The 11,719-nt window shown below is 47.3% G+C and overlaps 1 protein-coding gene across 5 annotated transcripts in view; it reads right to left on the bottom strand.

Moving 5' to 3' along the window:
- Window positions 1-5,881, bottom strand: part of CXXC5 (CXXC finger protein 5) — a 98,113-nt gene extending 92,232 nt beyond the window's left edge. Inside the window, exon 1 of one of the 5 annotated variants that reach the window (XM_037907380.2) lies at window positions 5,608-5,881. The gene's annotated coding sequence lies outside the window, so the exon portion shown is untranslated. Of the gene's footprint in view, window positions 1-5,171 lie in introns of all 5 variants that reach the window. The other 4 variants (XM_037907374.2, XM_037907373.2, XM_037907379.2 and 1 more) reach the window with 4 other exon arrangements.
- Window positions 5,882-11,719: the final 5,838 nt, after the last annotated feature.

Here is an 11,719-nt window from a genome sequence, read left to right as displayed (position 1 = left end):
CCCCCGCCAAAAAACCCCAACCCTCTCATTTGTAATTCACCTTGCTCTGTGTTACCAAGCTTTTAAATCTGAATGGGCCAAAGGGCCAGATCTTGCACAGGTGTAGATCATTTCCATTGACATCGGTGGGGCTATGCCGATTTACACCAGCTGAGGGTCTGGCCGTAAGTGCTACTGGAGGAGCTCAGAAGTGAAACCACCAGAAAACCACATTGTGCTTAGGAACAAACGAGGATACCGACAGGCAGCCACATGTCCCCACGTGCTCCGAACGCATGGCCCGAGAGTGCCCCTGGTGAGAACAAGTCAGGAAATGCCATGAGCTCCCCTCTGCCTTCTCTCTGGATCATTGCTGGGGGGAAGAGTTTATCCCGCAACCTATTGGGTGGGCAGGGGGGTTGATTCCCCAAAACCAATGGAGGAGACGCCACTGACTCTGCAGGTAGGGGACACAGTTCACCAAAGGGGACATTTCCCCTGCTTAGGGAGAGGACAATTTGGCCCCTCTGTGATAGATGCCACTAGTGAGATGCACTGGACAAGTCCCTACCACAATAAACCCATTTCAGCATCCGCCTCTTGCACGACTCGTGTCAACTGCATCCTTTATCAAGGAGGAACAAGCAGGTTTTTGGAAAGAGGCACCTGCAAATACATCCTCAGCCAGTTAATGTCATACATGCACTTTTGGCTGCTGGGCTCATGCTGCAGACTGGATCAGCCCTCAGCCTTCAGGGCATCCCACGCTGCTGGAGTGTAACACGGCCCAATGTTATTTCACAGGCTCCGTGGGCCAAACTCCATGCTAGCGTAAGCCAGCACAACTGCACCAAAGTCAACCTTGTGGCCTCTGCCAGAGACAAAGCTGGGTCCCTTTGGTCCTCAGATCTCTCCCTGTAAGTCCATGTCAGTAACAACTTGGCTCAAAGCCTCAAACAATTCATCTATTTTCCCACCAAAGTGGTGATAACCTGTGAATGATGTGTGCATGCATTCATTCAAAAAGTTTTACATTGTACAAAGCCCTTGCACACACGATACACACACACACACACATACACACAAACAAACTGCCTGCACCACCAAGGCCTTCTCCCCATCCCACCCCCCATTCAATAACCTCTGCATGCTCCAAATGCCCTTGTTTAGCCCAATGCAGACACTTCCAATATCTTCTTTATTATCTCTCTAATCCAGGGTAAGCAATCATGTTTTGCAATGTGCACTTTGCATTTGCCACCAGTAAACAAAACTCCCACGCAAGTTCATTCAACAAGTTTCATTCATGGAATCAGCGGAACTTTCAAATCATTCCGAACATTTACTATGTCGATTTCATTTGTCCGACGCTTTAACCTGTCATTTCCTCATAAGCCACTTTGTCAGCTTTAATGTGCAGAGGAAGAACATCGACTAGAACTTCAAATACAGAGCCAAGTCAACCCTCACCAGCAGAAAGCTATAAGCACTTCTTTTGTTAGTTTACTTTTATTATCACGCTCTGATGGGTTAACCCCCAAAAAACCCCTGGAGGTCAGATCATTGGGTCTATAAGGCTGATAAAATGTACATCTACGCACACACGCACACAATGGTGCCTACTTGGATTTAAGTGACAAAACGAGCCCATTCCCATGACAGGGGAACACAGTAAATGTTACCAACAGCTCCCAATTCCATAGGGGGACACTACTAAAATCAGGCAATAAATTTACACTTGGCAGCAAAGGGAGCTAAACCGACCCCTCTCTGCCTCGCCAATGTGGGCAGAAGCCTTGGAGAACAACACTTACAGGTTTTGTGCTCAATAAGGCACTAAAGAAGCCGATTTGTTTTTGACATTGCACTGAGAGTTCTCATCAAGGTCTAAATGCACAGACTGTTTGTTGTCATTTTTTCAACAGGTGACACCATGCATAATCTTTCAGGAAAGGAATTTTTTAAAAAGGGAGGAAAGGGGCACTCTGTTTTCTATGTCTAACTAAAGGGTACTTTACACTCCAAAGGAAAAACCTAGGTCTGCTTTTCTATTAATCAACACCTCTTAAAAGGCAAAATCCTCGCTACTTGGCCTTCAATTTCAATGGCTCATGTTTCTTTCAAAGCGCACATTAAAGCAAAGCTATTTAACTGTTGGAACATTTTTTTAAAACCTCACACAAATAAACAAAAGGAAAAAACCCCAGTTACAGTAGCAATAAGTGAAAGCAAGTATATTCAGGGTGGGACCTTTGTCAGCCCAAGTTCTCCCTATGCCTAGGTGCAGCATGGAAGACCACCCAGTGTTTGGGGAATCCTCCAGCACAGAGGGGATAAACGGGGTTGAAGTTAACAAAGAAGTTGCAGTCTGAGCTCTGAACTTCCTGGCTTTGGTGGGTTTAAGCTGGACCCCACACAATTACTTACAGCAGTTGCTTGTAGGGAAGTAGCCTGCAGGCCAAATTTTCACTCCCGGGTGCTATGGGTGTATTTGTAATAAATCACACCCTTGGACAGGCAAATCAGGGAGAGAAACACCCAATCACCCTCCTGTATAGGCAGCTACCTGATCTGAAGTCACAGGGTCCTGTTTGCATGCATAAGTATTGAAGTTCATGGGTAGCTTTGTGGAAGCAGCTTCTGGGAATTTAGCCTTTTTTTTTTTTAGAAGGTGGAACAGCAAGTGAAGGTGGGGAAGTGTCCCCGTGACAGAATAAGGGGTCCAAGGAGCCTGGAAAAGCCAGGCAAGGGAACTATTAAAGGACCATTGACACTGTCATATCAGTCAGGGCCTATTCCCGAAGGCGTCAAAAACATAACTTCCATTGAGTTCAGTGGTGCAAGACCCAGCTCTTACCCCTTGCATGCAATGTATCTTTCAAGCTGCATGGTGATAAGAAATGTGCCCTACATTCTAATTCAGTGGGTTACAGATGGGGCAGCCCCAACCATTAAGTTTTTCTTTTAAAACACGGTATTTCCCAGGTATCCTACAACTAAGAGGGCATGATCCTTTACTCCTTTATGTAGTCCTCAAATCACTCTTGTCATCCCATCCTCTCCAAAGAATCTACTCATGGGAGCAAAGATTGCTGGATCAGGGTCACATGGAGCTCTGCACACATGTGATCTGTTATCACTGGATGTGTGTACAGCTTTGTTTATGTTTAGGACCCAGAATAAGTAGCACTTCCTTTTTAATCGCTCATTTGAGCAAAGAATTAAAGGACCCAAACCAAACAACTGGGTGGAATGGGAAGGGCATTGGTCATTGGGCCTCAATGAGTTGAGCTAAGACCAAGCCGAGTTTTGTATAATAATCAACAGTACAGTAAATCATTTGCAAAATACACTACAGCATTACAGCTAGCAGCGTGCGGCTGTGGATGAGTATTAGATAAATTACACATTGTACACTGCAATCGTCTGCTTCCATTTAATCTTTTATTCTTAGTGTACATTCAGTGCCCACACATCAAATGCAGGGGGAGTGCAGCTCCAGCATGAATCGCATATTACCGACTCAAAGGCAAAGTGGGGGGAAAATATTACTTGGTTAAAAAAAAACAAACTTAAGTTACTTGTCACACATGGCTCAGTTCCAGAGAGCCGCGCATCCCGCACACTGGCCATCCCTCACTGACTGCAGTTTGGGAAACAAAACTAAAATGGGCAACAACAAAATAGACAGATTTCAACTACTCCGTGGATGCAAAATTTGCTTTAAAAATAAATGAAACAAATTCAGCCCTCCTGTTGCTTTTATATAAAAAAAGAAACCTGTAGAAAACTCTGAACAAGCGACCGAACACTTTGAATGCCCTCTGAGCTACAGAAAAGGAAAAGAAATCATATCCAACCCGCAAGTCAAAGGGATCAGCCCAGGGAACGCTGTTCTGCCCCAAATCCTCTTCCTCCAGCTTTTTTTTTTAAAAAAAAGGCAAATTAAAGCCGGGAAAACTCAAAGTCTGCCCCCCAGCCGCCTCGTGCTGCTCCCCGTCCACTCCCTCTCCCCAGCAGCGCCAGGCTCTGCATGGCAAGCTGGAGGCAGGCGAGGGAGGGTGGGCGGCCTGGGTTTGTTTGCTGAATCGCCAGCCCCTGGAAAGCAGGACTAGGAATTGCTGACAGCCCCTGAGCTGCAGCGGCGCTAGCGGGCGCCGCTCTAATCCGCGGCTCACACAAGCAGAAGGGTCAGCTCGAGCCAGCCTGCTGCTTTCAGACACCATTGTAACCCGGGAAACAACCCAGTGATTAGATCGGGAGGGGGTGGGCTCCCGATCAATAATGCAGCGTCCTGGGATAGAGGGGCTGGCTGCAGCCACCGTGCCACCGCCCCGCGCTGGAAACTGACATTTGCTATCCCATTTCCCCCTCCTGTTAATTTCACTCAAGGGGGAGGGAGGGAAGGGGGGGCAAGAGGGACAATTTCAATATTGCAGACAAAACTTTGCTCATTAAACGCCCCGTCCTCGCGGCCGCCACAACAATCCCCCCACCCCCCACGCTCCCGGCAGCAACCCCAATAAAGCAGCCGCGATCTGGGACTTACATGACTCCGAGCGCTACAGGAGAGAGAGACACACACACAGGGGACTGGTCTCACTCACTCACTCACACACACACATACACACACACGGGACTGGTCACTTTCAAATCGCGGTGCGTGGGGTTTGCTCCACCCCGCAAAAAATACCCAAAACTGGAAGAATCGGGGAGGGAGAGGCGATTAATTTCCCTTGGGGGGGGACTTTAAAAGGAAAGTGAGGGAGGGTGCATAACCCTCTCCCCTTCTCCTGGGATGTCTCTGCCTCTGCTCCAGGGACCTCTGGTGCCAGCCGGGCTGGAGCGAACTCACGGGTCATCTCCAATGGAGGATCCCACCACCCTCCCCCCTCCCCCAAAAAAATCCCCTCTTTTTGTCTAGACCCAGTGATCTGAGACCAACCTTCTGCCGCACTTCTCCATCCCGGCGGAGGTAGGGAGAAGGGGGGTTAGGGATAGGGGCTGGGTGGGAGCAAAGGGTCTGATCTGCCCCCTCTCCCCTTTCCCCTGGGCCACCGATCAGCACCTGAACGGACGGGAAATTACAGGGCAAACTTTTTCCCGAGACTTTTCCCCCAACTCTTCCGTGGCCCGTGAATGCATCTGCATATTTAGCAAGCACAGGGGCCTTTTCACTCTCATGCACCTACCGGAGGAAGAGCGATCCGGAGCAAGAGCAGGAGAAGCAGCAGCGGCAGGAGAGGAAGGAGGAGGAGAAGGGAAGGATGGGAGCTGCAGCCACCACCACTCCGGGCAGTGTGTGTGTGTGTGTGTGTGTGTGCGCGCGCGAGCTGTCGCCGGCCGGATTAAAGAGCCAAATCCAGAGCATGCAAAAAAAAAAAATTAGCACCTGCCAAAAAATTGTCTCTTTGCAAAGCGAGGGGTGTTTGTCTCCCTCCCCTCGCTGTGGGGCGGGGGGGTAAATCAGCGGGGTGGGGGGGGCTGCAGCGCCCAGATCAAAGGGTCGCGTGCATGGGAGGAAGGGGGGGGGCTCACAATGGGAAATTGAAGGGGAAAAAAAAAAGAAGTGAAGGGGTGGGGGGGTGTTTCTCCTCCAAGGCAGCGTCTCCTTCCCCGCAAACCCACCTCTACATCCCTCCTCGCTCTGGAAGTACATAGACAGCCGAACCACATTGCATAGGGCTGCTGCTGCCCGGGGGCTGCCGGCAAAACCCGGACCGGACCAACTCGCCGGCTGCCCACTGCCGCCGCCTCTGCCATCTCCGCCTCGCTCCCTTGGCCCTGCTCTTTTGCATGCTGAGCGCAGGCTTCTCCCCCCGCCCTCCCCAGCAACCAGCCCCAAAGTGAGCCGCAGCCCGGGGCAACTCCTCCAGCCGAGCAGGCAGCGCCGAGCCGCCTCCAAAGGAGGTTTTTATGCAATCGCTTTGATTATTATCTGATTAACTTGCAGCGTGGCTGCCGCTGCTGCATTCCCACTGGCCACATCCCAGCCCCCAAGCCCTCTGCCATCCCTCACCGTCTCCTGCACTCCCTCTTTTTGCTCTCTCCTTGTGTCCCCCCCACCCCCACCACCACGACGAAAAGCAACTTTGAGTTTATCGCCGTCCTTCCCCTTTAAACAAAATAAAAACAAACCCCAAAGTAAGATGCGAAACTTTGCCCAGCCGGCGTTCAGCAAGCTGGCCTGGGGAGGTGCTAGCCCAGCCGGGCTTGCTTCTCAGGGGCGATGTGATTTTTATTTGGGGCTTTGTTAAACTGGCCCGTTCGGCACTTTCCCGGGGGGGGGGGGGGGGGGGGGGGGTTGGTATAACAAATACCGAGATTCACGCTGCTTCCTGGTGAAAACACGCTCCTTGTGCCTCGCCACAAAATATCGCCAGCACATGGGCTGATTCATTGTGGAGCCTTTTTTTATGAATAAAGGTTTTCCCAGCGGTTCCTTAGGGGTGTAAATACTTCAACAGACCACTTGTGGTACTCGTGCTAAACTTTGAAGATCCTTTTTATTAATTAATTATTATTATTACAACATGTAGATACAGATGTGTGTGAGCGAGAGCATGAGGATTTAGGTTTCCTCAATCAATTCCGCTTGCTTGGACTCAGAGCGCAGCTTTCTGTGGCATTTCAAGCTATTCTGAGCTGAAATTGTTCAAACTAGTCTCTGTACATTAGGAATACATGACATAGGCCCTCAGTATAATGCAATGTGTCCAGTTGTTGTATTTTTATTACATACCTTGGGCACATATATATAAATGCCTATATAGCTTCTGCTAACTGCTATAAGGCCCTCTTAAAAGGGATATATTACTTGGGGGGGATTGATTGGAAGTGAAGACTACAGCAAAAATTCAGAAATTGACCATCAAGATATAATTAAGCTGCAGGTCCCTTTTGTTTTTTTTCTACACATGATGCAGACCTTCATCCTTATACACATTACCCCGCTGGCCAGGGGATGTGTTATTACATTCTTTAATAATGTATTTTGTATCACTTGTCTCAGGCTGTTTACCGTCTGACAAAGTTTGGGTTTAGCTCACCGCATGACGTGACCTAGTCTTAGTAACAGAACTCCAGGACAAATAGCGGGAGCTGTCTCAGATAATAATTAATTAATAATAGGATCATGTAATAATACTAAGCACGTCTATAGCACTCTCAAAGCACTGTGCAAAGCCGGGCAGGTGCTATTAAGCCATGCACCGTACATGACATTTTCCCCTCAGTTCTTATAGACCTTCATGTTCACTTTTAAAAATCATGTCTGCTGAGCATCTCCTGCAATCCTGGAGCATGTGTGAGGGACCCACACAGCACCCTGTTGATTTCCATGGGGCTCTGCTAGGGAGCAAGGGTCATCTCTCCCCTCCCCCTTGCCATGCAACGCTACTCGCAGGATCAAGGTCTTACATGGTACAACCTCCATCAATTTCAAGCGGACCAGGACCTGGCCCAGTGCTACTACTGTGCTCAGATGTGCTGGACAAGATAAACAGATGGCAGTCAGCTAATCATAAAACTAGGTCTTTGGTTATAAACCACTTGGACTAGGGTGTGTCTCTCTCCATGATACCATACTGAGCTGCTGTCTCAACTCAATAAATAATTGTTGACTGCTTTTCTTTCTGTGTCGCTTATACCTCACACGTTGTGTTCATGTTTGTGTGGCTGATGCCTAAAAAGCCTGGGACTGGGGCCCTGAAAGCTTATTCCGGGTAGAATAAGATAAAATGTCTCCACTCCCATATCCCCTACACAGCATCCAAGTTATCCTCTTCTATATTTCAGGTCAAAAGGCCATATGACCTCCCCTCAGCAAATTTGTAGCTGGTCAATATTTGCTGGTGCCAGAAGCTATTGACTAGCTAGGAAAGCAATAGTGCAAAACTCTTTTCAGTCTTATGATGCTGTGTCAGCCAATTGTATGACAGTTGGTAAGCAATGGGTGTCACAAGTATGTACATCATATATAATCTAACCAATTTATTTGAGCATCCGATGAAGTGAGCTGTAGCTCACGAAAGCTCATGCTCAAATAAATTGGTTAGTCTCTAAGGTGCCACAAGTCCTCCTTTTCTTTTTGCAAATACAGACTAACACGGCTGTTACTCTGAAACATATATAATCTGGGGATCATGTAAGTACCACTGGTCAGATGTGAACTTCTTACTGAACCCTTCCAGCAGATCCGTGAAGAAAACAGGAATGTGATATTTCCTGGTCTTGCTTGCAATACAATCTCCAATTTGGTCTCTGATCTCAAATGGACTCAGGACCCAATTCTGCAAATGTACTCACATTGACTAGCAGGTGCTCATCCATTTACTTTACATGTCCATTTAAGGAGTGGGTACTTCCTCCAGCATTACAGGAGGTACAGCTAATGTCTGCTATAGGCAAGGCTGAAAGGTAATTTCTATTCCCACTCTCCTCCCTTTCTCATAACTTCTTTTGGGGCTGAAGCATTATGTGGATTCCAATTTCTTATTCAGTTAAACTGATTATTTATACAGACCATGTGTGTGACCCACAGCTACCATAACAAGACCCTGATCGCTACCACACTACACATTTCCCCATTGCACACCTGGCCAGATGTATGGCAGGGGACAGGGAAGCAGGGGTTGTCTTCCCCTGAAGCATCAGGGATTAGCCACAGCTGGAGACAGGACCCTGGATGGGGTGGACTAATGCTCTGAAGTGGTACAGAGAATCTTTTCCAGATGTTTGACTGGTGGGTCTTGCTCACATACTCAGGATTCAACTAATTGCCAGATGTGCAGGCTGGCAGGAATTCTCCCCCAGTCTGATTAGAGGAACCTTGGAGATTTGCTGCCTGCCTGTGCAGCTTGGGGTGTGGATCACCTGCTGGGATCATCCGGGCATATCTCACCTAATCAATTCCCTGCCATGGCAGCGGCCTCTGGCATTGGTGGCCCCTCCATTTTCCCTCTTCTCTGCCTGGGGCACCTCTAGTCTCCTGAGGATGACATGCTTTAGGGCTCACTCAAGTTATTGAGCTCAATATAAGGGTAAGTGGGTAAAAATTTCAGGCCTGGGGTTTACAGGAAGTCAGACTAGATCTAAAAAGTCTCTTTCCCCTTAAACTCTATGAAATAAGCAGGATATTTTCAAAGGTACAACCAGGGGCCCAGGTACTCAACTCCCACTGACTTTCAAGGAGAGTTGGGTGTCTACTTGGCCTATTGTGCATTTGAAAATCTCCGCCTCAATAAAGACAAAAATACATCATTTCTATGCAAGGCCCATTACAAACACCTCAGGGGATTGGATCCCTACCTCGGACACTGGAAAGTTATATCCAGTTGAAATATTTCTTTCAACCCAACTTTAATGGCTCTCATCAAAATGGAAGACTTACACAGGACATCTATGGTTTTGAGTACGTGTTTCAGGTTTTCCACTGAAAATAAATCTAAAACCCCAAAACTGATTTTTTTCCATCAATTTCCACTAAAAACTAAAGAAAAAATGGTTTATGGCAGAAATTTTTTAGCTTTATGTTGCTGAAAATTGAAAAAAAAAAAAACAAAAAAAAAAACTTTTTTTGGCTTCTGTTTTCTGATGAAAACCCAACATTTTCTGAAGCAAAATGTTGAGGAAAAAATGAAAAAAACTTTTCATTGGCTTTTTTCCCCAGGGGGGGGACCCCAAAATCATGTCCTGACCAGCTCTATTTATAGTCATAAGTGAGACAAAAATGCAGACAGTATGTGTATATTGGGGCGGAGGAGGGAGGATTGAAAAGGAAAGTAATATGGCTAAGCTATTTGCATTTGGCACACATCTGGTTAATTCCAAGAGTTTTACATATATCTCTGGTGGGAATGCAGTATTGGCTTCACTCTGCTCCTAGTAAAGTCAAGGAGAGTTTTACACCTGACTTCGATGGGAGCAGAGTTAGGCCAGCGCTAGGTGCTTTGAAAATGCCATCTTCATAAGGTAAGTTAGAAGGCTAAGGAACTGTAGCCTCAGAAGGAGCAAATTTGCAGGCGGCTAGGCAACAGGAACAGCTGTGTCTGCGAGGAAAGGCAGGTTGAAGCACCACTGCTGCCCTCCACTGGGAGGCATTTTTAAACATTTAAAATAATATTTTCAAAACCGCTTAAGTGATCTAGGAAACCAAGTCTCATTCTCAGAAGGGACTTAGGGGCCTGCTTTTAAAATCCCACAGAGCACCTATCTGCATCTTCAGACACCTGCATCCCTACACAACCCTGGTCCTAACTCACTCACGGGTTTTTGAAAATGTTACCAGCAAAATCAAAGCCTGCTTTGGAAGATAGGCCTACGCAGCCTGCACACAAAAAAAAAATCACACAAAGCCAAAGTGGGAAAGCAAAGTGGGAAAGCCAACTCCTAAGCCTCATTATCCACCCATTAGACCACAGATGTCCCATAAAGTTACTTCCAATTCTAACCACCCCCAAGGCTACACACAAAGATTGAAGTTACATAGACAGCATATTGGGTACGGCCTGCTAGCACAGCCCTGTATGATACAGCTCCTAAGCCAGTGAGGCTTGGCATTGGTCACAGGTATCTCTGCTTGGGGTACTTGTATATCACCCATGACCACGGTACCTAAGTGCCCCTCAACACAGCCTGTGAGGCAGGGAAGTGCTCTTATCCGTGTTTTACAGAGGAGAAACTGATGGCCAGGGAGACTAAAGGTGGGAGCCACAAAAGGACATAGGCGGGTAACCCCCAGACTTAGGCACCCCCAGCCCAGTTTTGGCTCCAATGCAATGCCTGAAGTCACTTGGTGCCTCCGTTTTCATGTGCATCTGCTTCTGGGCATGTGCACTGCCTGCCTCTGTTTGGGCGTCCTAGCATCCAGCTTCTGATCTCCTCCCTAAGCCCCAGGGCAATTTAACAAACCATGGGAAAGGCAGGCCTTCAGCTGCCTAAGTCAAGGGAGGGCCTGATCCAGGAGGTGTGCTCAGAGGCTACCTACCAGATTGGGTCCCATTCAAAATCCAGCTCCAGGAGGAGGAGTCCAGTTTATAACTTTTAGCCCAGTGGTTAAAGCACTTGTGGAAGTGCTCAGCGGCTACCTATCAGATCAGCTCCCATGCAAAATCTGGCAGTCTCTCCTGTTGAAGCTGTGCACTGTGGATAAATAATGAAAAAGTGATCGGGCTACCCAAAAATGAGGAAGCTAGTGAAATGGAAATTAAAAAGTACAGTTCCAAAAGTGATATGCCTGCAACCTGTATGGAAACTTTTATAAAACACCATAATAGAGGTGCAAATTAGATGTATACCCCAAATTAAAAAACTTGGTGAGAGGATCAAAAAAGTGACATCGTGGCTAAACAGAATAAAAGAAGTAGTTAGAGGCAAAAAGGCATCATTTAAAAATTGGAAGTTAATCCTACCGAGGAAAATAGAAAGGAGCATAAACTGCGGCAAGTCAGGTGTAAAAGGTGTAACTAGGCAGGCCAAAAAAGAATTTGAAGAGCAACTAGCAAAAGACACAGAAACAGCAAAAAGTACATCAGAGGCAGGAAAACTGTCAAACAATCAGTGGGGCCACTGGACGATTGAGGTGGTAAAGGAGCACTCAAGGAAGACAAGGCCATTGTGGAGAAACTACTACCACTTTTGTCAGTATAACTTATGTTGCTCAGGGGCGTGAAAACGCACACCGCTGAGCGATATAAATTTCATCGACAGAAGTGCCCGTGTGGACAGTGTTACCTTGGCA

Source organism: Chelonia mydas, chromosome 8 (assembly GCF_015237465.2).
Source record: "Chelonia mydas isolate rCheMyd1 chromosome 8, rCheMyd1.pri.v2, whole genome shotgun sequence".
In the NCBI taxonomy this organism is placed as follows: Eukaryota; Metazoa; Chordata; order Testudines; family Cheloniidae; genus Chelonia; species Chelonia mydas.
This window is presented reverse-complemented; position numbering and strand designations above follow the sequence as displayed.